This window comes from Bos indicus x Bos taurus, chromosome 1 (genome assembly GCF_003369695.1).
Source record: "Bos indicus x Bos taurus breed Angus x Brahman F1 hybrid chromosome 1, Bos_hybrid_MaternalHap_v2.0, whole genome shotgun sequence".
NCBI classification, from domain to species: domain Eukaryota; kingdom Metazoa; phylum Chordata; class Mammalia; order Artiodactyla; family Bovidae; genus Bos; species Bos indicus x Bos taurus.
Window position 1 is genome coordinate 42,799,973 of NC_040076.1, and position 27,061 is coordinate 42,827,033.

A 27,061-nucleotide genomic window follows, 5' to 3' on the forward strand; every position below is an offset into this window, starting at 1 on the left:
TTAGGTAGATAGTTAAGAATACTGCGAATCTACCAGAAGCTCCTTGCCCTCTGGCCCCATGTTCACGCTAGTCTCGTGGTTTCTGATAGCTGCTCTTACAAGGCTAGCTTTGATATTTGACTTTCCAGTGATAAAACTTAGTGTCCCGGCTGCAGGCTGAGAAATTATATCTTTTGACTTAAATGGAGATGTTACATATTTGGGAAGATCTGGTCAGGTTGCCAGGCTATTTTACATCTGAAACATGATGATTTGACATTTGTAAATTGATTTGTTTTCCCTTCCTTTTAGTCTCACCGCCGACTTTTAGTACGAAAATCTGTAAAGAGCCACTCTTAGATGATCTAGTTTGTCGTCTCCGAATGAGGCTGATTGGCTCGGAAGCACTTTAGATAATGGCAACTTTGGTTTATGAGAAGAGAACTTTTCTCAAAACTGTGTATCTGTTCTGGCATCAAGTGGTCCTTAAACGTGGAGGGGGAGGGCCTTCTCACAGGCCTTTTCTTGAGCAATATTTTCACCAAGTCCCTCCCTGGTTGTCACAGTTTCAGGTAGTACCGTGTCTCCGTATTACGGTGTAATAGAATGAGATTGCTGTTTTGATTGTTTCAGTAGATTTGTTGGAGATATTCAATTTGTTCTTATGCCCCAAATCAATACAAATCTTTGGAGCTCAAAAGGAATAGAAATAGTGTTGGCAGAAGAATGACTTTAAGAGACATAGCATTTAAAAAAAATCAGTCTGTCTTTTGTGAAGATTGTAATTTTAAGTTTTCTCATTTTAAATAATAGTGGCAGCTGTTTGCTTCTGTGGGAGATATTTCTGTGTTCCATATCAGATGGAATATTATGAGAGAGAAGTGAAGTAATGCTGTGCTTCCCATGTTTCTCTGACAAGCATCATCTGCTAACCATGCAGATTACCAATAGGCTTTTTTCCATTGTGATTGCATTCAGACTGGGGGCCAGAGACCTGTTTAAGTGCATTCTAGGTGATACTTATCAAGGAGGAGAGGAAAGCACAAAACTCAGGTGGTTCCCAGTATGGTTCCCAGTATTATCCCCAGTGAGTTCACCTGTGCTAGTTGATTTAATCTTCACAACCACCCTAGGAGAAAGGAATGCTTGACCTTATTTTATAATTAAAACAAACAAACAAACAAACAAACTTGAGACTGCCCAAGGTTAAGTGACTTAGATTGGATCACAGGAGGGTCGCTTCACTTCTGCCTTGCAGGGGTCCCAGGAAGCCTCTGTAGCAGATGTTCCTCACAGGTTCTTCCATTCATTTGCTTGTCTTTCTCCTGTGCCTTCCACCCGCTCACTTGTATCCCCCTCTCCTATCTGAACACACCTTCTTAATTACCCCTCAGGCTTGGCTTCTTGAGCAGATGCTCTACATACTTTGTCTTTCCTCTTGTTAGTTTCAGACTTTCAACGATTATCTTCTATCTTCTCCACATCTTTGACATGCCCCTTGGGTGGGTTGTGTCTGGCCAGGTTTACAAGGGCCTGTTATTGCCAATAGCTTATGTTCTGAATGTTCTTTTCATTCTGAATATATTTTCAGGGAAGTTCCTTTTTGCCTGGAAGAAATCTTCACAGGGCTACCTCCTCACTATCACTGTTGAATCTCTCTCTCCTGCTTATCCTAACTACAGTGGATAACAGCATACACCACAGTTTCCAGTTGAACCCTGATGAGTTAAAGTGTTTAATTTGGAGTGCACTTGATGTATAGAACAGGATGTGTGCATTGGACATAACAGTGTTTTTGTAGAAAGCTGTATTTATGGTTCTATGTCAGGGTGTCAGAAGCACAGTTCTCACTGTAGTGGGGTAGCAGGTGTTTTTTCTCCTGATGGTGACTGAATTGGTCAGGAACTTGGCTGCCAGACAGGCGGTCAGGCTAAGAAGCAATGATATTTTGTGGGTGAGGATATGATAAAAGAGAGTGAGGAGCAGTAGGATCTCAGTCTCTTCCCCGTGTTCATATTTCTTTTTTTCTTTTTGGATATCTTTTGGTCATCCCAGGAGGAATGGGCAGCTTACCACTTACTACCACAACCTTCTGCATCTGATCAGGGTTTTCATCTTCCTGGACCTTTGGGAAAAAGGAGAAGGAAAGCACCCAACCTTTAGGAAATTTCTTATCATGAACACTAGAAAGCTGAGTGAAGAGTCTCTTCTGTGTTCTCTCTTCTTCCCCCTTTTACCTGAGATGCAATGTGCAAGGGGGATCATTTCATCCAGTTGCACAGAGTAATGCTGGTTTTTGAAGAATTCTTTAAACATTGACTTACTTTTTATGTGATTGGGGATGGAAAGATCTGTGGGAGATGAGAGAATAAGGCCTCCAGGAGAGGAAATGGCAAGGAAGCTGGCGATTTCTCTAAGGGAAGGAAGCAATGTTATTCTCACCCCCGTGGCGTGTGGAAGCAGGCCTGGAATTGGTGTGGTTGTGGGTCATGGTCATGACCATGTGCTTTGATGGGGTAACAAAAGGGGCAGAGAATGGTTTTGCAGTGGCTCTTGAGTGACTTTCTGCAGTCATCTATATGGTGGAACTTGAGATTCAGCCAATATTTATTGCGTCCCTACCATGTACAGGAGATGTTCTAGGTAGGGTGTGCAGCATTGAACAAAACACATTCTTTGCTCTTACAGAGTTTATGTTTCTGTGGGAAATGGAATCAATAAATCAGATACAAATATATGGGAAAACACTTTTCAGATAGAATGAGTGTTATGAAGACAGTTCATTGTGGGGGTGTGCCAGACAGGGTCTGAGGGAAGCTGGTTTAGGGCAGAGAGCTGCCATGAGGGGGTGGTGTATGAAGAAAGATAGGAATGGTGAGAAGCCAGTCAAGTGAAGAGCATTCTAGGCAGAGGAAACAGTGGCCGCAGAGGCCCGGAGGCATAAACGAACTGCGGATGTTTGCAGAACTTGGAGAAGAGTGCAAAAGGGCAAGCTAGGAGGAGAGGAAGTCAGTGAGGTAAGCAGAAGACTGCTTGTGAGATACCTTCAAGTCTTAAGGAGGAGTTTGAATTGTGTTTTAATTAGAATAAGATGCCACTGGAGGCGGATTTAGAGATTCAGTCTTTACCTGGTGGTTGATGGACTTTCCTCTTGGGCTTTTTCTTGCTCTCTCTCTCTCTCTCTCTCTCTCTCTCTCTCACACACGTTTTCATTCTTCACATTTTTCTTCTCCCCATTTATTGGCCATCACTGATTTCCCTTCCTTGCTCTAGGCCAGGGCACAGGCATGTCCACACTGAGAAGCGGTTCTCAGAGGATTGTGTACAGTTTTCCTCTCACTCACTGAAATAAATCCTTGTACTCACTCAAGCATGAAACGCTCCATCACTAGCTTTGATTGCTCAACTTCTCTCTAGGCTGAATATCTAGTTGTCTCTAAGTCTCTGGGTTGGCTGGTGGCATCTGAAACTAGATATGAAAAACTAAGTTAATCATCTACTCAAATTGATCACAGTTGGTATCGTTTGCAAGTGTGATTGATTTGAGTAGATTAACTTAATTTTTCCCATCTAGTTTCAGATGCCACCAACCAAAAGGACAATTATCGTCTGAAGAGGGGATATTCTATATAATGGGAAACTCTTCCCTTTTCCTGATGCCAGCCCCCTTTCCCCCAGGCTATGCAGGGAGTTACAGTTTCAGTGGAAATGAACTCTTGTAATAGTTGCCATGGGACTATACTATGCCTTAGAAATTTTGTTTCTATCGTTCTTCATAGATAATCTTCTCAGTCTTAGAGTAACACTTAAATTATGAAAATTTATGACCAAGGCAGTACTTCCTAGTAGCACTGGTTTATCAGAAATGAACAGAGGCATTTTATCAGGTATCCTTTGATTCCAAGATAGCTCATCATCTCCAGTATCCAACTCTCTGGGGAAACTTGGTATACTCTTAGAAAATTACTTTTGAGATTATTTAGCCAGATGCCCTGCTCATTTATTAATTTACATACTTAACTGACATATATATATATCAGTTATCTTTCAGCTTTTGGTATCTGTTTCCTTATGGCTGATGTGCTGACATAAAATCTGGAACATGTTTCAGTTTAAGCAGGCAGCAATTATGTCTCGTCTTGTTTGCCCCGTGTCCTCCACCTGGTGTGGCGTTCAGAACTTTATAAATAGAACAGACGGTTGCCAGGTATCTCCATCCGTGCCCATGGATTAACTCACAGTGTGAATAGCTCAGCTGTAACATCTTAATAACTCTTAGGCTTCATCTTTGTAACTATTCGGATTATCAGTGTATCATTTCAAAAACTTGACCCATTGGAGAAAATAGGTGAAATGTGCATTCATTCCTGTGGGTTTGTCTAAATTAATTAAAACTTTTCTGGCTTTGAAACTTTTTTTGAAAATTATTAGGTTGACATGTAAGAGACTGGTATGTGAATATTATCAGATGGCTATTCTCAAATTTGTTTTCATGTACAGTAAACTTTCAGACATGAGTCTGAGTGAACTCTGGGAGTTGGTGATGGACAGGGAGGCCTGGCGTGCTGTGATTTATGGGGTCACAAAGAGTCAGACACGACTGAGCGACTGAACTGAACTGAACTGAAACTTTCAGAGATGGTTAGATAGTATTACTGACTCAATGAACGTGAATTTGACCACCTCCAGGAGATAGTGAAGAAGAGGGGAGCCTGGTGTGCCATAATCCATGGGGTTGCAAAGAGTCAGATGCAACTTAGAGACTCTGTTACAACAAATTTTCAGTTTCATAATTCATAATTTATGATAATTTGAGTTGGGTTTGTAGTTACATTTGTGAGGAAATAAGTGTGCCAAGAGATTAGATAACAAAATCATTTCCCTCTTTAATAGCCCAGCATCTCACATCTATGGTTTCATGCCCTTTAGTAAGCACCGCTTGAATTCCATTGCTTATTATGATATGTCTTAGGTTTCTGTTAGATATCATTTAACCTAGCTGGAGACACAAACAGATTCACTGGGGATAAAAAGCTCTTCTCATCTCTTCTCATCAGGGCCAGAGCTGAGAGTGAGTCCCTGCCTGGGAAAGGAAACTGAGAAGGGCCAGCTGTGGACTCTTGCTGAAACTCAGAGTGACAAAGTTTCTCACGAAGAATGGCGTCTTTAGAGGGCATCTTCCTGGTTAATAGAGATACTCTGTATACATATTTTAAAGGTTCTACCTTTTAGATTTTTTTCCCCCTGTCCCTCAAGGACATGCTGCTATAATACCAACAATATAAACAAAGTCTTCTTGTCTTTGAGCTGATTTTATGGAGTCTGCCTCCCCAATAAGATTTTAGTCCTCAGAGAAGTTATCAGCCCAGTGTTTCTGATAGCTTAGAGGAGTTTTCTTCTTAGGAAATATTTTATTGCAAATATTTAGGCCAGCACCATAGAAGGTGCTGCTTTTATTAAAATAATACAGTACAAAGTGTAATAAAATGAAATGCTTTTATTAAAATCTGTGCAGCCCTTTAGTGTGTAAGAGTCCTTCATGTCTTAAGGGATAGAAGAGGCAAAGATGGGGAATATGCGCATATTCTATGTTCAGCACAGAGCCAAAGAATTAAAAAATCAGGTTTTTTTTTTTTTAATTCCCTGGTTTGTTTTTATGGATAATATAAAGCTGGTATTAGATCATGTAATATATAATTATTATAGTATAATAAAGTTATAAACTGCACTTAAAATGGAAAAAAATGGGTTATCTTGTTGCATTTAGACAAGAGCGATGAGTTGATCCAGTTCCAGATGGATTTCCAGCTGCTTTTCAGCAACAGCAAGTAATTTAATTCATAATTTTATTTAATTGACAGACTCCGCAAGTTATAGGACTTTTTTTTGTGAATGATTTTGGTGAGATAAAGAATACTGCTGTCAAGATCCTTTTGATAGTTGAAGCCAATATCTCAAGTAAATGTCAGAGTAAGTTAGCTAATCACTCTTGTTTGATCCCAGCTATGCTACAATTAGATTAGAAATAATTGGATTTTTTCTTAAGCAGGATGTTAAGGGATATGTGTAATTTCTGATGGTTGAAATATCTGTAAATGTTTTGTAGGCCTGGGATATTTTTGGAGGACAAAACTGGCCCATCTACTGCAAAAAACCTGAAAAGCTTCCCTCCATTTTTAGAGTTGGTGTGTAGGCCTCCTCTGCTTTAACCGTAAATAATGCAATTACATTCTTCATACAGAGCTTCTACCCAAGGTCACCACCTATGACCACCAATATTCCTGTCCATGCACCTTTTATATTAACATTCCTCAAGCATGGTTTTTATTACAGAAATTTTTTTCTGCTCAAAAATCCAGAGAATTCTTCCCACAGGTCTTTGAAGTTTTCTGCTCTCTCCTGTTGCCTTTTTTTTTTTTTTTTTACTGTTCCATTTGCTCCTGCAGTCACTGCAAGCCTCCCTGTGCTGCAGATTGTGAAGGCCTTTAGAACTGGTGCCCTTCTCCTTCCACTCCCCTCCCACCCCCATCCAAGCTAGATGATAACCTGCCTTTCCAGCTTCATGGCTGATAAACTGCCTGACTCTGAACACATTGCCTAACTTCTGTGAAGATCACTTTCTTCATCTCTAAACTTGAATAATGCCCACTTCACAGTTATGATAATTAAAAAAGAAAGCATGTGCAAATAGTTCAGTATAGGGCCTGCCAAATACCTAACACTTAATCGATATTGTTACATTATTATTATAACTCTTATTATAGCTATTATCATAACTCTTGTTCACTGGATAGTTAAAATTTGACTTTCTCCAGAAAGTCTTTCTGTTTGGCCTTCTCTGGCTCTAATTTTTTTTTTTTTTTTTAACCAGTCTGAGTCCTATTAGAACCTGACTTCACTTTCAGTTCATGACTTCACTTTCAGTTCAGTTCAGTTGCTCAATTGTGTCCGACTCTTTGCAACCCCCTTGCAGCACGCGAGGCCTCCCTGTCCATCACCAACTCCTGAGTTTACTGAAACTGATATCCATTGACTCGGTGATGCCATCCCACCATTTCATCCTGTGACTTCAATTTGGACTCTATTTATCTACTCATGTTGTTATATTCTTCAGTTTTCCTTGAACAGTAATAAATATTTGGACACCTTTCATGTGCCAGGCACAGTACTAATTATAATATAGAGATCCATGGGCAAACAGTGGAGGGATGCAGTGTGCAGTGTATGTGTGTACACAAGTGTGCGTGTATGTGCATGTACGCATGCTTCAGGTGGAGTTGGGAGATGAAAATCTGTTGATTGGTACTGTGATTTTTCAGAATAAACTAGGGTTGAGAACAAAAACTACTCTGTTCATTTGTCCATTAAAAAAATGAACATCTGTTCATCTTTTTCTGTAGTTTAAAAAACCTGATAGTTGTATCTTGAAACATATGTTCTTGAAACACTTTACATATACTTTCTTTCTTAGAATCTTCTCTATCCTTATCTCAACATGGGTAGAGGTAGAGAAGGAAGACTTTCTTGAAAAGTGGAATCCCACTAGCTGCCTCCGATTTATGGCAGTTTTCACGAGAAGATGATGAAAACATTTCATGAGAAAATGATGAACATTATTGAACATAATACATATTTGATATTTGATCTCTCATTTTTAATAACCTAAGTGTTTGAAAGAAACGTGAGGGAGTTCCTTGGTTGCCTAGTGGTTAGGATTCCAGGTTTTCACTGCCATTGCCCAGGTTCAGTCCCTGATTGGGGAACTGAGATCCTGCAAGTCACACATAGCACAGCCAAAAAAAAAAGAAAAAGGAGATGTGAAGTATCATTTGAGACTTCTGAAACCTGGGTTTCTATATGAAGTTTGAGAGTGGAGATATCCAAGGAAAACAGTCCACAGGACTACTATAAATGCATGGCCTTGAAACTTCCAGTACCTCCCTATTACATTTCACACTCAAGAAAGCCACAGCTTCCTCTTCTATAATTATTTGCTTGATAATTTTTATGTGCAGTTTGATTAAGATTTTATTTTTATTTGTTTCCTTTGCAGTTAAAGTTTGGCTTCCTTTCCTCCTCTCTGTTCCCCTTTCTTATTCCTCTTCTCCTCCCCATTCCCATTTTTAAGACATCATTCAATTTTTAACACATCAATATGTTATTCAGAGCTTCTTCAATTGTTGTTGTTCAGTCACCAAGTTGTATCTGAGTCTTCACCACCCCATGGACTGCAGCACTCCAGGCCTCCCGGTCCCTCACCATCTCCCAGAGTTTGCCCAAATTCATGTCCAATGAATTGGTGATGCCATCCAACCATTGCATCCTTTGTCACCCTCTTCTCCTTCAGTCTTTCCCAGCATCAGGGTCTTTTCCAATAAGTCAGCTCTTCGCATCAGGTGGCCAAAGTATTGGAGCTTCAGCTTCAGCATCAGTCCTTCCAATAAATATTCAGGGCTGATTTCCTTTAGGATGGACTGGTTTGATCTCCTTGCAGTCCAAGGGAGTCTCAAGAGACTTCTCCAGCACAACAGTTTGAAAGTATCAATTTTTTGGTGCTCTGCCTTCTTTATGGTCCAGCTCTCACATCTGTATATGACTACTGGAAAAAAACCATAGCCTTGACTATATGGACTTTGTTGGCAAAGTGATGGCTCTGCTTTTTAACATACTGTCTAGGTTTGTCATAGCTTTCCTGCCAAGAAGCAATTGTCTTCTAATTTCATGGCTATGGTCACCATCCCCAATGATTTTAGAGCCCAAGCAGAGGAAATCTGTCACTGCTTCTACCTTTTCCCCTTCTATTTGCCATGCAGTGATGGGACTGGATGCCATGATCTTAGTTTTTTTAATATTGAGATTTAAGCTGGCTTTTTCACTCTCCTCCTTCACCCTCATCAAGATACTTTTTAGTTCCTCTTCGCTCACTGCCAGCCTGAATTTTAATACGAGGAGCTGATGATTTGAGCCACAGTCAGCTCCAGGTCTTGTTTATGCTGCTTGTATAGAGCTTCTCCATCTTTGACTGCAAAGAATATAATCAGTCTGATTTCAGTATTGACCATCTGGTGATGTTTATGTGTAAAATTGTCTCTTGTGTTGTTGAAAAAGGGTGTCTGCTATGACTGGTGTGTTCTCTTGGTAGAACTCTGTTGGCCTTTGCCCTCTTCATTTTGTACTCCAAGGCCAAACTTGCCTGTTACTCCAGGTATCTCTTGACTTCCTACTTGTGCATTCCAGTCCCCTGTGATGAAAGGGCCATCTTTTTTTGGTGTTAGTTGTAGGTCTTCTAGGTCTTCATGGAACCGGTCAACTTCAGCTTATTTAGCATCAGTGGTTGGGGCGTAGACTTGGATTACTGTGATGTTTGCCTTGGAAACAAACCAGGATCATTCTGTCATTTTTAAGGTTGCACCTAACTATTGCATTTCAGACTCTCTTGTTGATTCTGAGGGCTACTCCATTTCTTCTATGGGATTCTTGCCCACAATAGTAGGTATAAGGGTCATCTGAATTGAATTCACCCATTCCTGTCCATTTTAGTTCTCTGTTTCCTAAGATGTCCATGTTTATTTACTCTTGCCATCTCCTGCATGACCGTGTCCAATTTACCTTGATTCATGGAATTCCAGGTTCTTATGAAATACTGTTCTTTATAGCATCAAATTTTACTTCCATCACCAGACACTTCCACAACTGAGCTTATGCAATATCTGATGTTAAATGTCTGACTTATATTTAATTCTAGGATATCCTACATATTTTTACTGCAGAAATACATTTTCTACCAAATCTGAGTGGGGTCCAGTGTATTTTAACTCTGTCTTTTGGTGTTAATCTCTCTTGCTTAGAAATTAGGCAAGAGGATGGAAAACTCCATAACCACAAGAGTTTAAAATTCCCAGAGGAGAATTAGATGTGAAAGAAAAAACATTGGAATATACTTGAGCTGTAATTAGCCTGAAAATGGAATGTGTGGCAGAGGTCCCCAAGAAGGCTAGGAAAACAGGGCAGAGCAAAAACTGTTGTAGCTCATTTCTGGCACTGTTTTGGGAAGCCTGTGCCCTTATTGTGGGTCTGTGGTTGTCAAACAACTTTTTTTAAGACACCCAGAAATTTTGCCTCTAGAAATTGTCAATCTTTTAGTTCAAATATATGTACTCCTTGGCCCTTATATTTTTCTCATTATAAGTGTGTTACTTTGGCATTTCCATTTATACACCAGCACCTGGGAGTTGAACATCTCAGGTAAACTGACCACTCAAATGTCTGAACCAGCAGGGCTGAGTGGCTGACTGTTGGGTTGGGGCTTCTCCCAGGTAAAGCTCCTTTCTGAAGTTACACCTGGGCTGTCAACACCTTTATGGCTTGGACAGCACCAAGTTCTCTAAAAGTAAAGCTCTTATGGAAATTCATCATCCATGCAGAGGAGCATACAAACCATGTACATATGAAGTGAAAGTGAAAGTCGCTCAGTTCAATTCAGTTGCTCAGTTATGTCTGACTCTGCGACCCTATGAATTGCAGCACTCCAGGCCTCCCTGTCCATCACCAACTCCCGGAGTTCACTCAAACTCACGTCCATTGAGTCAGTGATGCCATCCAGCCATCTCATCCTCTGTCGTCCTGTTCTCCTCCTGCCCCCAGTCCCTCCCAGCATCAGAGTCTTTTCCAATGAGTCAACTCTTCGCATGAGATGGCCAAAGTACTGGAGTTTCAGCTTTACCATCATTCCTTCCAAAAAACACCCAGGACTGATCTTCTTTAGAATGGACTGGTTGGATCTCCTTGCAGTCCAAGGGACTCGCAAGAGTCTTCTCCAACACCACAGTTCAAAAGCATCAATTCTTCGGCGCTCAGCTTTCTTCACAGTCCAACTCTCACATCCATACATGACTACTGGAAAAACCATAGCCTTGACTAGACGGACCTTTGTTGGCAAAGTAATGGCTCTGCTTTTCAATATGCCATCTAGGTTGGTCATAACTTTGCTTCCAAGGAGTAAGCGTCTTTTAATTTCACGGTTGCAGTCACCATCTGCAGTGATTTTGGAGCCCAAAAATATAAAGTCTGACACTGTTTCCACTGTTACCCCATCTATTTGCCATGAAGTGATGGGATCAGATGCCATGATCTTCGTTTTCTGAATGTTGAGCTTTAAGCCAACTCTCTCACTCTCCTCTTTCACTTTCATCAAGAGGCTCTTCAGTTCCTCTTCACTTCTACCATAAGAGTGGTGTCATCTGCATATCTGAGGTTATTGATATTTCTCCTGGCAATCTTGATTCCAGCTTGTGCTTCTTCCAGCCCAGTGTTTCTCATGATGTACTCTGCATATAAGTTAAATAAGCAGGGTGACAATATACATCCTTGACGTACTCCTTTTCCTATTTGGAACCAGTCTGTTGTTCCATGTCCAGTTCTAACTGTTGCTTCCTGACCTGCATACATGTTTCTCAAGAGGCAGGTCAGGTGGTCTGGTATTCCCATCTCTTTCAGAATTTTCCGCAGTTCACTGTGATCCAAACAGTCAAAGGCTTTGGCATAGTCAATAAAGGAGAAATAGATGTATTTCTGGAACTCTCTTGCTTTTTCCATGATCCAGCAGATGTTGGCAATTTGATCTCTGGTTCCTCTGCCGTTTCTAAAACCAGCTTGAATATCTGGAAGTTCAGGGTTCACATATTGCTGAAGCCTGGCTTGGAGAATTTTGAGCATTATTTTACTAGCATGTGAGATGAGTGCAATTGTGGGGTAGTTTGACCATTCTTCAGCATTGCCTTTCTTGGGATTGGAATGAAAACTGACCTTTTCCAGCCCTGTGGCCACTGCTGAGTTTTCCAATTTTGCTGGCATATTGAGTGCAGCACTTTCACAGCATCATCTTTCAGGATTTGAAAGAGCTCAACTGGAATTCCATCACTTCCACTAGCTTTGTTTGTAGTGATGTTTCCTAGGGCCCTCTTGACTTCACATTCCAGGATGTCTGGCTCTAGGTGAGTGATCACACCATTGTGATTATCTTGGTTGTGAAGATCTTTTTTGTACAGTTCTTCTGTGTATTCTTGCCACCTCTTAATATCTTCTGCTTCTGTTAGGTCCATACCATTTCTGTCCTTTATTGAGCCTATATTTGCATGAAATGTTCCCTTGGTATCTCTAATTTTCTTGAAGAGATCTCTGGTCTTTCCCATTCTGTTGTTTTCCTCTATTTCTTTGCATTGATCGCTGAGGAAGGCTTCCTTATCTATCCTTGCTATTCTTTGGAACTCTGCATTCAGATGCTTATATCTTTCCATTTCTCCTTTGCTTTTCGCTTCTCTTTTTTTCACAGCTATTTAATAGTCACTCAGTTGTGTCCAAGTTTTGACGACCCCATGGACTATACAGTCCATGGATTTCTCCAGGCCAGAATATTGGAGTGGGTAGATGTTCCCTTCTCCAGAGGATCTTCCAAACCCAGGGATTGAACCAAGGACTTCTGCATTGCAGGCAGATTCTTTACCTGCTGAGCCATGAGGGAAGGCCATGTACATATAGTTCAATACATTTGCTCCCAAGACGCACACTTGTGTAACCTGCCTCCAGGTGAAGAGGCGGAACATAGCCTGCCTTCCAGGAGTGCACAGAGCACTCTCACTTGATCACTGCTCCTCTCCTACCATGTAACCACTACTCTGACTTTCACCACCATAGGCTATCTTTTTTTTCTCTTTCTCTTTAATTTGAAATGGCACCCATGGTGTTCTGAGTGACTCTAGGATGTCAGAAGGGCTTGCCAGGTGATGCTAGTGGTAAAGAATCCTGCTAATGCGGGAGACCTAAGAGACACAGATTGAATCTCTGGGTTGGGAAGATCCCCTGGAGGAGGGCATGGCAACCCATTCCAGTATTCATGCTTGGAGAATCCCATGGCCAGAGGAGCTTGGTGGGCTACAGTGCACAGGGTTGCAGAGAGTAAGCCACGACTGAGCAACTTAGCATGCACGCAGAGAATCAGAGTCCCTCTAGCTCAGAGGAAGGACTGGGCGTCAAGAGATGTGTTATGGGTTGAGTCGTGTCTCCCTAAAAAGACATGTTGAAGTTATAACTCCCAGTACCTCAGAATGTGACCTCATTTGAAAATAGGGTCACGGAGATGTAGTGGTTAAGATGAAGTCATGCTGGAGTAGGGTGGCCCCCTGGTCCAGTGTGACTGGTATCCTTATAAGAAGCATGTGTGTGAGGACAGAGACACAGGGAGAGCACCATGTGAAAACACTGGGTTGGAGTGATGGCATCTATCAGCCATGGGGTGCTAAGGAGTGCCAGCAAACCACCAGAAACTAGCACGAGGCAAGGAAGTATTCCCCCCTACCAGGTTCAGATGGAGCATGGCCCTGCCAGCACTTGGCATTTGGACTTCTAGCCTCCAGAACTGTGAGATAAACACCTCTGTTATTGTAAGCCACCGTGTTTGCGGTACTTTGTTGCTGCAGCCCTGGGAAATGAACACAGAGTGTCCGTGGTGGGCCTGGTGCCTGAACCCTCCTGTCTCCATTCCCCAGATCCCCCCTAGGCCTTGGTTCTGGAATTTTCCCTGTCTTGCCCCTGGCTGCTGCATGTCTGTGATGTGCCCCATAGGAGGACAGAGGTTTCATGGCAATGATATGGCTTTTTCTTTATTTCTCCACACTATTCTTCCCTAGTGTTTTTGGACTGAACCAGTTTGGTTTCCTGGGATATCCCAGACCAAGCTTCGCACGTCATCTCTCTAGACTTCCCACCAGTGCCTCTCTGGCCCTCTGCTGTGGTGTCCTTAAGCCATTCTCCCAGACCTGGCCTGAGCCACCTCCTCGGTCCAGTTGTCCCCAGTTACTCTGATTCACAATCATCTTTGATAGGGGAAAAAAAAATAGAACTTTATGCTTTAAATGAAATCTCTATTTTTCAAATAGTACAGCATGCTGTAAATAAAGGTTTCATTTTGCTCTACTTTGACATATCAAAGGCCAGTTCTCATTTTAGAAAGTAAAAAAAAGCCCTCAGATCAAAAAACAGTCCAACAGTTAGGCTTCAGTTAGTAAGAAGGGACTAAGCAGAGGGTAGCAGATGACAGAATGCTTTTTTCTTCAGCAAAGGATTGGGTTTAGACTGCCTGACAGTAACTTCTCTTATTCTGGGCTGAGTTTCTGGGGTAAGGGGAATGCTAAGAACCATACTGTTTTGAAGTCCCCAGGGTGACTTCACATGCCCGGGCCACTTGCTTTGCCCTTCTTTCGTACTCTTGTTTCAGGACCCAGAGATTTGCTGGGGACGTTTGTCTGGAATGCTCTCGGCACAGACTCGCCCTTCACCTTACATGTCCATAGCCTAGCGTGGTTGCAGAGGGCATGTGCCTGTCATGGCCCCTGCTTTCTGTTCAGAAGTCACTGCTTACTGCTAGTAACACCAGGGGAAGCCACCAGACATTTAGAAAAATCACAAAGGTGGGGAAGTTTGAAAAGTTTAAGCAGTTCTACTTTTGGTTTCTGACCTCTTGCTGATTCTCATTCTCTTTATAACTAGTTTCTACTGCTCATACAATATATTTTGTCCTTTGAGGGGGAATGCAAAAAAGTTGCATGTTTTAGGCTTCTATGTTTTTTCTATAAGATACATATTACTTAATTGAAAAACAAGAAAGTAGGGCACTTTGAAGTTATAGTTTGGAAAAGGAAATGGCAACCCACACCTGTATGCTTGCCTGAAAAATCTCACGGACAGAGGAGCCTGGCGAGCTGCAGTCCATGGGGTCTCTAAGAGTCAGACACGACTGAGCAACTAAGCATGAAGCTATAGTTAAGAGGTCAGCATGGGGCAAAGGTTATGTTTGGTATGTCTGTGTTTTTGTGGACTTGCCTTTAGAGCATCTGTGCTCTCAGACGGTTTTTTCCCCCCTGAGATTTTGTGCCATGTGATAAGATGGGCAATAAGTATCTGTGTTGGATGGATAAATGGATAATTGAGCTTCTCCATTTGCTTGGCCAGTTATTTCACTAAACTACTGGTAGGATGAATTGCAGTTGAGTTCTGAGCTGCCTCCTGAAGCCTGGAGGTTTTCCTAAGCCCAGGGGGATTTCTTGGACTGGAGACCAGGAATTTAGAAGTGATATCCCCTTGGCTCTGGCCTGTGAAATGTGCTAAAACATTTTGGCTAATTGTGACCATGGAGCTGACTGCATGGTGATCCCCAGTGCACTGGAGTTACTTCTTTCATTGGAAACCCAGCTTTGTTTACCTTCTTAGGAATGTTGAACACTTCCTTGGAAATCTGCTAAGAGAGGAAACATTTCTCCCCCCTCTCTTCAGAGAAAATACTCTTTCTTGAATTTCCTTTACATCTTCTAGACTAGGGTGGTTTATTTTTGTCTACACCTAGCCTTGTGGAATCTTAGTTCCCAAGGATTGAACTTGGGCCACGGCAGTCAAAGTGCAGAGTCCTAACCACTGGGGCCACCAGGGAACTCCTGAGACTAGGTTATTTTAGCGTGTAAAGAATGCAGCCATTAGTAAACATTTATTCATATTTTAAAACATCTACCTTTTGTGGTTTTCTCAGATTCTTTATATAAAGTGATATTAAAGGTAGAGGAATGCCATTGATAAGTCTTCACTTATTTGTAGACTTGACTTCAGTTTAGCCTGGATAATAAACTTTGTTACAATATCCTTGAACTAAACATTTCCATTAATGTAAATAGATCATTGTGTATGGTCACACTGTTTATGGGTCTAAAGACTTCAGGGTGAAAGACTTGGTGTTTTATTACTTTGCTTCGTTGTCCACTTTATCCATCCTTGACTCTGGTACATGGGAGTACCTCCCAATTGCTCGATTCTAAAGAGAAATTTGAAATTTGAAATTCTGTGGGGTAGTGTCTTGGATTATTTTCTGCCTAAAACACTGAACAAAGCATTCCAGGGAAAGCTTTGGTTTGTTTACTTGCTCAAGCACTCAGAGTTTTCTGCCTAGTCACTGTGGTTATCAGAAAAAGAAAGTGGTTATAAGACTATTTTCTGCACATGCTTTTTCTTCAATATGTTTTGTTTTCAACAGAATGATTATAGATTTACTTTACCTATAAATGTATTTTCTCATTTAAAATACTATTAACTTTGCATTTGCAAAGAGTCATCAGTTCAGTTCAGTCACTCAGTCGTGTCCGACTCTGCAACCCCATGAATCACGGCACGCCAGGCCTCCCTGTCCATCACCAACTTCCGGAGTCCACCCAAACCCATGTCCATTGAGTTGGTGATGCCATCCAACCATCTCATCCTCTGTCATCCCCTTCTCCCACCTTCAATCTTTCCCAGCATCAGGGTTTTTTTCAAATGAGTCAGTTCTTCACATCAGGTGGCCAAAGTATTGGAGTTTCAGCTTCAACATCAGTTCTTCCAATGAATATTCAGGACTGATTTCCTTTAGGATGGACTGGTTGGATCTCCTTGCAGTCCAAGGGACTCGCAAGAGTCTTCTCCAGCACCACAGTTCAAAAGTATCAATTCTTCGGCACTCAGCTTTCTTCACAGTCCAACTCTCACATCCATACATGACTACTGGAAAAACCATAGCCTTGACTATACGGACCTTGGTTGGCAAAGCAATGTCTCTGCTTTTTAATATGCTGTCTAGGTTGGTCATAACTTTTCTTCCAAGGAGCAAGTGTCTTAATTTCGTGGCTGAAGTCACCATCTGCAGTGATTTTGGAGCCCCCCCAAAATAAAGTCTGCTGCTGTTTCCCCATCTATTTACCATGAAGTAATGGGACCAGATGCCATGATCTTAGTTTTCTGAATGCTGAGCTTTAAACCAACTTTTTCACTCTCCTCTTTCACTTTCATCAAGAGGCTCCTTAGTTCTTCTTCACTTTCTGCCATAAGGGTGGTGTCATCTGCATATCTGAGGTTATTGCTATTTCTCCCAGCAATCTTGATTCCAGCTTGTGCTTCTTCCAGCCCAGTGTTTCTCATGATGTACTCTGCATATAAGTTAAATAAGCAGGGTGATAATATGCAGCCTTGACATACTCCTTTTCCTATTTGGAACCATTCTGTTGTTCCATGTCCAGTTCTAACTGTTGCTTCCTGATCTGCATACAGGTTTCTCAAGAGACAGGTCAGGGGGTCTGGTATTCCCATCTTTCAGAATTTTCCACAGTTTGTGGTGATCCACACAGTCAAAGGCTTTGTCATAGTCAAAGAGTCATAACTGGTATGTTAAATATCTAGGTATTTTTAAACAGCTTGAGTTATCAAAGTTTATGCTTTAGAAAAAAAGACTATGTGGAAGTGAAATTTGAATTTTAAAGTATTTCTAGCAGTTTGTAGGGATTCCCTGATAGCTCAGTTGGTAAAGAAACCACCTATAATGCAGGAGATACCTGTTCCATTCCTGGGTTGGGAAGATACCCTGGAGAAGGGAAAGGCTACCCACTCCAGTATTCTGGCCTCCATGGGATCGCAAAGAGTTGTTGGTAAGATTATCTTAGTAAACTGCTTTTTTTTAGATTGGAAAAAAAAATATTTGGCTCCAAAATGACATTTAGATCTCTGAAAACAGCCTAAATATCTGCTGATAGGGAATGGAAAGAGTTGTGGTGCAATTGATTAATAGGATACTGTACAGAATTTGAATGAATCAGACCTTTATGCATTGGTATGGATGGATCTCTGAGCGTGAAGTGTAGAGTGAAAAAATTCAAATTTCAAAACATTCTGTATTTCGTATGTAAATGTTAAACCATTACTTAAAACAGTATCATATACCACGTATGTGTGTACATGTATGTGAATAAAAAGTAGGCAAATTCATGATTGTGGTTGGATCCCAGAGAAAAAGAGGAGGGTAGGGAGAGGAACACAAATCTCCATTAAAAAAGAATCCCTGAGAAGATAATGGTTATTTTGGTTAATGGGTTTGTGAGCATTTGGTATATTAACATTTGGATTTCTGTTAGTGCTTCTGTAATGAAAAACTTCATGTACTATTTCCTAATGAAATAGGTTTCAACCTAGGAATCTTACATTTATCAAAACTCTGGGAATGAAACTGAAGATTTTCCAATACATCCATATTTCACTATGTCATTCTGTGAAAAATGAAAATTGGCGTAATGAATCTTGAAGATGAGGAAGGCTTCAAGTTGATCTGGTTCCTGGAAAGACAGAGTAGCTGATGGGTTCAGAATAAATAGACCAGCAGCGGATTACCTCACCCAACCCTGGCTCGACATCTAGCTTTGAGACACCCTGGACAAGTTAACTTCTCTATGCCTCTCAGTCTCCTCATTTACAGAATTAGAAAAACAGGCCCAACTCCGCACAGAAGTCCAAATGTTAATATACCAAATGCTCACAAACCCATTAACCAAAATAACCATTATCTTCTCAGGGATTCTTTTTAACGGAGATTTGTGTTCCTCTCCCTACCCTCCTCTTTTTCTCTGGGATCCAACCCCAGTCGTGAGGATTCTGTGAGTTCATGCATGTGGTAGGTATGCAACAAAGATGAGCTCTTACTTTCATGCTCACTTCTATTAGCAGCAGCCTCAGTCACAAATGCCATTTCCTTTGCCGGGAATGCTTTTCATTTTTACCCTGATTTCATCTGTTTACTCCTCAGAGGAGTTCTCTGTGAATTCTCTCAAATTCCTCTGAGGCTCTCTGTCCTCCCCTACCTAGGTTAGTGCCTTGTCCAATCACAGTTGTAAATTTAATAATTACTACATAGTAATAACACCAAATAGTATTACTTAATAGTAATAACAACTGCTTGTTACTTTCTCCGTCTCTTCCTGGATTGTAAACTAATTTTCTTCTTCACTACTGTGTCTTTGGTGCCTGGAACAGGGTCTGGCATTGGGAAATAGTTTTTTGTTTTGCTTTTTAAAATTGATTTTTGGCTGTGCTGGGTCTTCGTTGCTGCACAGGCTTTTATGCAGTTGTGGGGAGCGGGGGCTACTCTTCATTGCTCTTCATGAGCTTCTCACTGAGGTGGCTCCTTTTGGTGTGGAGCACAGGCTCCAGGGCCCGTGGGCTTCAGCAGTTGCAGCTCCTGGTCTTGAGAGCACAGGCTCAACAGTTGAGACTCACGGGCTTAGTTGCTCCTCGGCCTGTGGGATCTTTATGGATCAGGGATCCAACCTGTGTCTCCTGCATTGGCAGGCAGATTCTTCACCACTGAAATACCAGGGAAGCCCAGAAATTGGTTATTGCCTAAATCAGCAAAGTTATAGTAGAGGTGAAAACTTCCATAGTTAATTTTACCAGGAAATGAGTTGACTCCCTTTGCCTAGAGGATTAATTTAGCTTGCATTCGGAAGTAAATCTAGGATTATATGATTTAATAAAAATATATATCACATGTATGATGGTTTCTTTGTAACAATAATTATACCCCAAGTTAAGATTAGCATCGTATTTGTAATTTGATTTTGAAGGATCCTCTGGTGGATGGTAAGCTGGAACATTTCCAACACTTTAGCCTTAAGATTTGATAGATGCTCTTCTGATTGTTTATCCTCAAGCTTACTTACTTTTTTCCTTTTATTTTTTTTTACTTTTTTCCTTTTAAAAAGAGCAAAAGGGGAATTAAACAGGAAATGATGCTTCTCAGGGAGCAGAATAAGCTTACATTCATTCAGAATACACTGATGTAATAAGTAGCTTGAGGAAAAGGGCTTTTGTAAATCAGATGAAATGTTACTTATAACTTTTAAGCAAACTATAAAACAATAAGCCCTTTGGAAAGGGGACTTACTGAGTAGGAGGAAAGACAGGAAGCTGGTTCCCTCTTAGCTGTGGGCTTATTTATTCTGGGAGAGAAACCTATGAAGGATTTAAAATTTGAGGAAGGGCTGTGTGTTCAGATACCAGCATATTTCTCCAGGAAAGACGTCACTTAGGATTTTGAACTGATTAAAAGCCCAAGTTTCTTAGATAAGGAGAGAGCTAAGCAAAATCTGAGCAAGAAGGAAACTTTCAAACCATTGAAGGGATTTTACCACCCAAATGGGGTGGAGGAGAGGTGAAATGTCAGGGCAGAGCCCTACATGGAAAAAGAAGACCACAAGTGTCGCCTTGGGAGTCTTCTGTCCGCATACCCTCACTTTGGAGACACATGATTTTTAATACAAATCACTAGGAAAAAAAGTTATAGCTATGTTTTATCTTATCCTACTTCTCTGTTAACTGTTGTATACGGAAATCATAAGTAACTGCATTTTAAATGCTGAGCATGCATTCATTCATTCACTGGGACACACTTACTTTGCCAAACTTGGAGTAAAATTGTCCTTTTTTAACTTTTTTTTTTTTAAAGGAAGTTAAAAAAAAAAAGTATTGTTTAAAATTGGGCAAAATTGGTTATTGCTTTAAAGTATCAGCTGGGGGGATATTGGAAGGTACCAACCCATAGCTTTATTTATTTATTTATTTTTAATTTGAAGGTGTGTGCCTGCAAAATTCCAGTAATAACTACTTAATATATAAAATGTATTAATCATCTGCCCCCAAATCAGGGTTGGAGAGTACTTTTGAAGTCATGTTGTTAGAAAACTTTGGGAAATACTGGTTTAAGTAACATTCTAACACTTGTAACCACACTGCATTAGCATGGGCATCACCTTGGAGCTTGCAAGAAATGCAGAATCTCATGACCCTCTGACCTTCTGACAGGAACCAACAGTTTACAAGGTGCTCAGGTGATGATAATGGACATTAAAGTTTTTTAAGGACTACTATACAAATCCATCCCAAGCAGTTTTTTAAAACAGTATCTTTAGCAATGAGCGACTCATTGTCCAGAAATGGAACCTGTATTATCTTTAGGTAACCTAAGCGTGTTCTTCCATGCCAACTTCAAAGTTGTTAATTCCTTGAATTTTGCACTCACTGGCCTTGGATTAACCCCCACTAGCCCTCAGAACCAGGCTATGCCTCTTTTTCATGAAGGTCATTCAGACTTGAGAATAGCCATCTTGTTTGCCTTCCATGATTTAAGCTTCTCCAGGTGTAACTAAATCCCCATCCTCTAGCTATTCCTGGTGTGACATTGTTTGAGGTTTCTTGCCTAACCTTCCAGCTTCAGATTTTTGATCGCTTCTTGACTCTAGTAGATAGTAACTAGTATAGGTTGAAGACAATAGAAACCCAGGAGTTGTGCTTTCTATACATTTAGGGAGAATGATTCTGAGGTGCAAGTTTATCATTATCTGCAATTTCCTTAGCTTCAAAATTCTGTCTCATGGTGGAGACTTCTATTATCATAGAATTAGGATAGAATAGAATGGTGGTTGTTTAGTTGCTAAGTTGTGTCTGACTCTTGCAACCCATGGACAGTAGCCTGCCAGTCTCCATTGTTCATGGGATTTTCCAGGCAAGAGTACTGGAGGCAAGAGATCCAGGGGATCTTTCCCACCCAGGGATTGAACCCTGGTCTCCTGCATTGCAGGCATATTCTTTACCAACTGAGCTACCAGGGAATTCCCTAATAGAATAGAATAGAAGTCTTCTATTATAATTGCCACTAAAGAGCACCCCTTTGCTTTTGTTCTGATTTCTAAATGCACAAACTGCTTAGCACTTCACAAGTGAAATGTATATTGAAATATATGAAAATAAGCATTTTCTGTTTCTCCATAAATTTTGAACTTTAGAGAAAAAAAAAATCCCATGCAGTCCACAACTCAGCATATCAACTGATTTCTTTTTTCTCTCTCTTGCAGTCATGAGTCACCACACATAACATCTCACGTATGGAAATGTACTCAGCTTTTTAAAACTTTATTTGGTAGAATCTAAATATTTTTCATGTTACTCTATGATTTTCATAATTAAGTGTAATCATTTTCTTATTGTAGGATATTAGAGTCATAAATGAGTTCTGAAATAAATATTTGCTCTATTTTTAGTGGTTTTGTTTTTGATATTTGTTTCCTAAGAGTTTTTATTAAGAAAAAAACACACACTTTCTACTAACACAAGAAATACAGAACATGCAGGGTTTTATGTTTTATTTGTTTCTGTATCAGAGTTTTTAGTCTTGTATAAGAAAAACGGTAGCAGGAGCAATTTGAGATTTTTTTCTTCCAAAGTTTTTTGGAGAAAGTAGCCTACCACACATTGTTAAAGCAGTTGCTGTTCTCACTAATTTCCCACCCTTCCTTCTGGATATTTTTGTTCTTGATCTCTCCTCCTCCTCCTCCCTCCCTCCCTCCCCTTGCTCTTCAGAGTTTTCCAGCAGCTCCTTCTCTCACCTCTGCATTGAACAATAAAGCTGTGTGTATGTGTAGAGAGGAGCTGAAAAAGGAGACAGATGGTTCTTTCATTACCAGGTTGCTCCGGATTAATTGAGTTGGATCTGTTATTTTTTTCAAGGAGACTGAGCTGGATCCCGTGGATAACCAGTCATGAGCTACAGTCATGTAGTACATGCAGCCGGTTTTGCTGTTGGGTTTCTTTGTTTTTGGTAATCACGTCATCCTGTGGAGAATTTAGGGAGGGGCCTGTAGTGACTTTACTAAAGTAGTGTTTTCATTAAGACTTTTCTTTTTAATGGCTTAAGATTTTTCTTGGGTTGCTGAGCCATCCTTGTAAGCATGCTGAATTTGTGTTTTGTTTCAGCACTTGGAAGTGAAGAAGCAGCACAACCTCTTATCTTGGATAATTTCTAGTGGACAGTATAGCAGCAGCCTTCTGGGCCTCTGGCGCCCTTACCACATTCTACACCCTCACAAACAGAGAGGACCTCTGGGAAACAGATTCCTAAAAGTGCAGGTGAGCAAAAGCACCAGGACTGTCATCTCAGACTTCTTAGATGTTTGAACACTTGAAATGTTCTGATACAATTCTTATACAGTTTAAACTGACTTTATTGGTATATAATTGCTTTACAATGTTGTGCTAGTTTCTGCTTTAATAACAAAGTGATCCAGCCATCAGATCAGATCAGTCGCTCAGTCGTGTCCGACTCTTTTCGACCCCATGAATCGCAGCACGCCAGGCATCCCTGTCCATCACCAACTCCCAGAGTTCACTCAAACTCACGTCCATCGAGTCAGTGATGCCGTCCAGCCATCTCATCCTCTGTCATCCCCTTCTCCTCCTGCCCCCAATCCCTCCCAGCATCAGAGTTTTCAAATCCAATGAGTCAACTCTTCAGCCATATGTCTACATATATCCTGCTTTTTGTGAACCTCCCTCTCACCCCACTCTCCATTCTACCCCACCCTCTATCCTACCCCTCCAGGTCAGCACTGAGCACCAAGCTGAGCTCCCTGTGCTTTACAACAGTTTTATGCTGGCTGGTGACTTAAAATACCCTCTCCTTCTATGTATACAGCTACCTGTTAATTTATCTCTTACTAGTTTAACATGTAGCCAGAGGGCCTTTGAAACTATGTTATTATGTAACCAGTGACTCTTTCAGTTCAGTTCAGTCCAGTTGCTCAGTCCTGTCCAATCTTTTGCCTCTCCTCGGACTGTAGCACTCCAGGCCTCCCTGTCCATCACCACCTCCCCGAGTTTACTCAGACTCCTGTCCATTGAGTTGGTGATGCCATCCAACCATCTCATCCTGTCATCCCCTTCTCCTCCCAATCTTTCCCAGCATCAGGGTCTTTTCAAATGAGTCAGTTCTCTAGCATATCCCAAAATTGAGCTATGAAAGCTTTAGTTATTATTTTTATTCTCAATCTTAATGGCCTTCTTTGGGACTGTTCTAAACCAACATAAAGTGAAAGAGTAAGTAAACTGAAGTTACAACTAGAATATTACATGCATCACAAGTGCTGTTCACCAGCTGTGTTAGAATGAACTCTAGTTCCTTCTCTGCCTTTATGGTACAATTAATAATATTCACTCAAGTATTTTAATATAGTTTGTAGTTATATTCTCCTTACATTCCTAGAATCCCATTACAAATATACACCAATTTATAAATTTATTCTGAGAAAGCTCTGGAGCTCAAATGTCTACTAGGAATTAGCTCTGTGTTTTACCCATGAATCCATCATCTTTCTGATACGTTGAGATTTGTCAGAGAACTATTATTCATCTAGCAAATTTGTCATCACTTTGTTTACAAATCATTTTGTGAAGGACACTTATTGACTGACAACATTGTGCTTTATGGGTACTGGGGAGTTTGGGCATTTACAGTGGTTTGGGGATTTAGTCCTTGGGAATCTCTTGAGATCTTCATTGTTCCCACCAAAATTATGAGTGGATTCAAAGCCTATTCCTCGTGTCCCAAGCCACTGGGCTTGCAGAACTCTTGAGCATAGGCTGGAGGTAGGGCTGGGTCTTTAGTTTCTTCCTGCCAGAATATTTATGTTTGGCTACATTGGGTCTTCGTTGCTGCATTCGGGCTTTCTGTAGTTACACTGAGCAGGGGCTACTCTCTAGGTTTCTCATTACAATGGCTTCTCTAGAGCATGGGCTCTCGAGCACAAAGTAGTTGTGCCTCATGGGCTTAATTGCCTTAAGACACGTGGAGTCTTCCTGGAGCAGGGATTGAACCTGTGTCCCCTGCACTGGCAGGTGATTCTTAACCACTGGACCAGCAGCGAAGTCCCAGAAACATCTTAACTGAATGAAATCTGGGCTTTAAAGGGCTTCCCTGTGGCTCAGTGGTAAAGAATCCATCTGCAGTGCAGGAGACATGGGTTCAATCACTGAGTCAGGAAGATCCCCTGGAAAAGGAAATGGCAACCCACTCCAGTATTCTTGTCAGGAGAATTCCGTGGACAGAGGAGCCTGGCAGGCTACAGTCCATGGGGTATCAAGAGTCAGACACGACTTAGCAACTAAACTACCATTGCTGGGCTGTAATCTCTTGGTGATTTGTGGAACTGCCTTTCCTGTCTGCCTATATATCTCCTTCTATCAAGAAGATGGAACTATTTTGAGTCTTTATAGCCTAAGTGTGAAGAGCAGAGATTCTGGTGTGTGCCTGGGTTCAAATTCCAGCACTGCCACTTACCACTTGAGCATCTGTGGGCACATTATAACTTCTCTGTGCTTTAGTGTCTTCATCTCTATGATAGGGGTGGCCTTTCTTAAGGGGTGGTTTTGAGGATTAAGCGAGTTATATACCCAAAGCATTTAGTTTTATTGCCCTCTGTTGCGTTGTTTCTTCTTCTTTCTCCATTCCCAGTCTAGGGCTGACAGATATTCAGCTCTTCATCCTTACCTTATTAGGATGAAGGTGTTAGGTGTTGCTGATTGACCCCAGCATTTGCTTCTGAGCCTCGAACATAGTATTTGAATCCTCAGCATTGTAATGGATCCAAATCAGAGTGTAAGATGAAAACTATTTTCCAAGTCAGATTATCTGTAAAGCTCTTGATTTCATTTCTTGCTTCAAGACATAAATTTGGGGTCGCACAGAGTCGGACACGACTGAAGTGAATTAGCAGCAGCAGCAGCAGCTGATTACAAATCTAGGTTGTTTGGTTTTACTAGTGCTCGGAGCAGTTTTATTATGAAAAGCATAAAACGGTATGGCTTCTATAGCCAGAAATATGGTCTGAGTTTTGCTAATGATTTACTATTATCTTAAATGCCTTTTTATTTTATAAGCAGATGAGTAAGGCTTTCTAATACAGATACTTTGAAATGTTTAAATGAATGTAGAGAAATAACAGCTAGCATACAGTAATGGAAGCTTAACTTTTTTTTTTTTTTGGCTTTTGTTGTACAACGTCATGAGTTCTGTAGTATATTTACAAGGATGTTATGAAGTTAGTTTTTTAGCGACGTCTTGGTGTATGGGCAGCTGATACTTTATTAGTTTTAAAAGAAGAATTAAAAACAAGATTAGGAAAGTCCTTATCATGCGCCAGACATTTTTCTAAGTGCTTTATATTTACAACTTACCTAGCTCTATTAGGTACTATCTTTATTCCCATTTTACAGATGAGGTATAAAGAGATTTTAAAACTTCCTAGGGTCATATGACTAGACAGAGGTAGAACTGAAATTCAACCGAGGGGTCTGATCACCACACAGGCAACTTTAACACCCAATTGTGCTGCTACCTACGAAGACTAAATTGTATGAAGATGAGAAGGAAGATGGAAGAACCAAATTAAAGATTCTTAAATGCCAGGCTAAGCGATTTTATGTGTATTTGGCAGACAATGGAATGCCACTGAAGGTTTTCCTGTGGGGCAGGTGACAAAATGCGAGCTGGCCTTTGGGGAGTTTATGCCAGCGAGCACGTGGGCTGGTTTAAAGGGAAGATAGCTTAGAGATCATTGCTAGTGGTTTGAGAAGTAATGAGAACATGGGTTTAGGAACAGGATTGAGATAAGAGCTCTAGAACACCTATATTTAGGTGTGGTGAGGAAGAAGAAAAAGGCGTTAGAAGCTCAGGTAGCAGGAGTGAGACCCTGTGCTGCCCAAGGGAGGCATTTTAGGGACTGAAAACTGTAGAGACTGGAGAGGACTGGAATGAAATGAAGTTCAGTTCAGTTCAGTTCAGTCGCTCAGTCGTGTCCGACTCTTTGCAACCCCATGAATCGCAGCACGCCAGGCCTCCCTGGTCTATCACCAACTCCTGGAATTCACTCAGACTCACATCCTTCAAGTTGGTGATGCCATCCAGCCATCTTATCCTCTGTCATCCCCTTTTCTTCCTGCCCCCAATCCCTCCCAGCATCAGAGTCTTTTCCAATGAGTCAACCCTTCGCATGAGGTGGCCAAAGTACCCGAGTTTCAACTTTAGCATCATTCCTTCCAAAGAACACCCAAGACTGATCTCCTTTAGAATGGACTGGTTGGATGTCCTTGCAGTCCAAGGGACTCTCAAGAGTCTTCTCCAACACCACAATTCAAAAGCATCAATTCTTCAGCGCTCAGTTTTCTTCACAATCCAACTCTCACATCCATACATCACCACTGGAAAAACCATAGTCTTGACTAGATGGACCTTTGTTGGCAAAGTAATGTCTCTGCTTTTGAATATGCTATCTAGGTTGGTCATAACTTTCCTTCCAAGGAGTAAGCGTCTTTTAATTTCATGGCTGCAGTCACCATCTGCAGTGATTTTGGAGCCCCC

General features: G+C 41.1%; 1 protein-coding gene across 5 annotated transcripts in view; it reads left to right on the top strand.

The window, feature by feature from the left end:
• The window catches only part of ST3GAL6 (ST3 beta-galactoside alpha-2,3-sialyltransferase 6), an 87,720-nt gene that overhangs the window by 1,589 nt on the left and 59,070 nt on the right, over positions 1 to 27,061 (top strand). For 4 of the 5 annotated variants that reach the window (XR_003513700.1, XR_003513721.1, XR_003513739.1 and 1 more), the window contains exon 2: positions 22,624 to 22,776. The exons of the other annotated variant lie outside the window; for it this stretch is intronic. The gene's annotated coding sequence lies outside the window, so the exon portion shown is untranslated. The remainder of the gene's footprint in view (positions 1 to 22,623; positions 22,777 to 27,061) is intronic. 5 annotated transcript variants of the gene reach the window in all.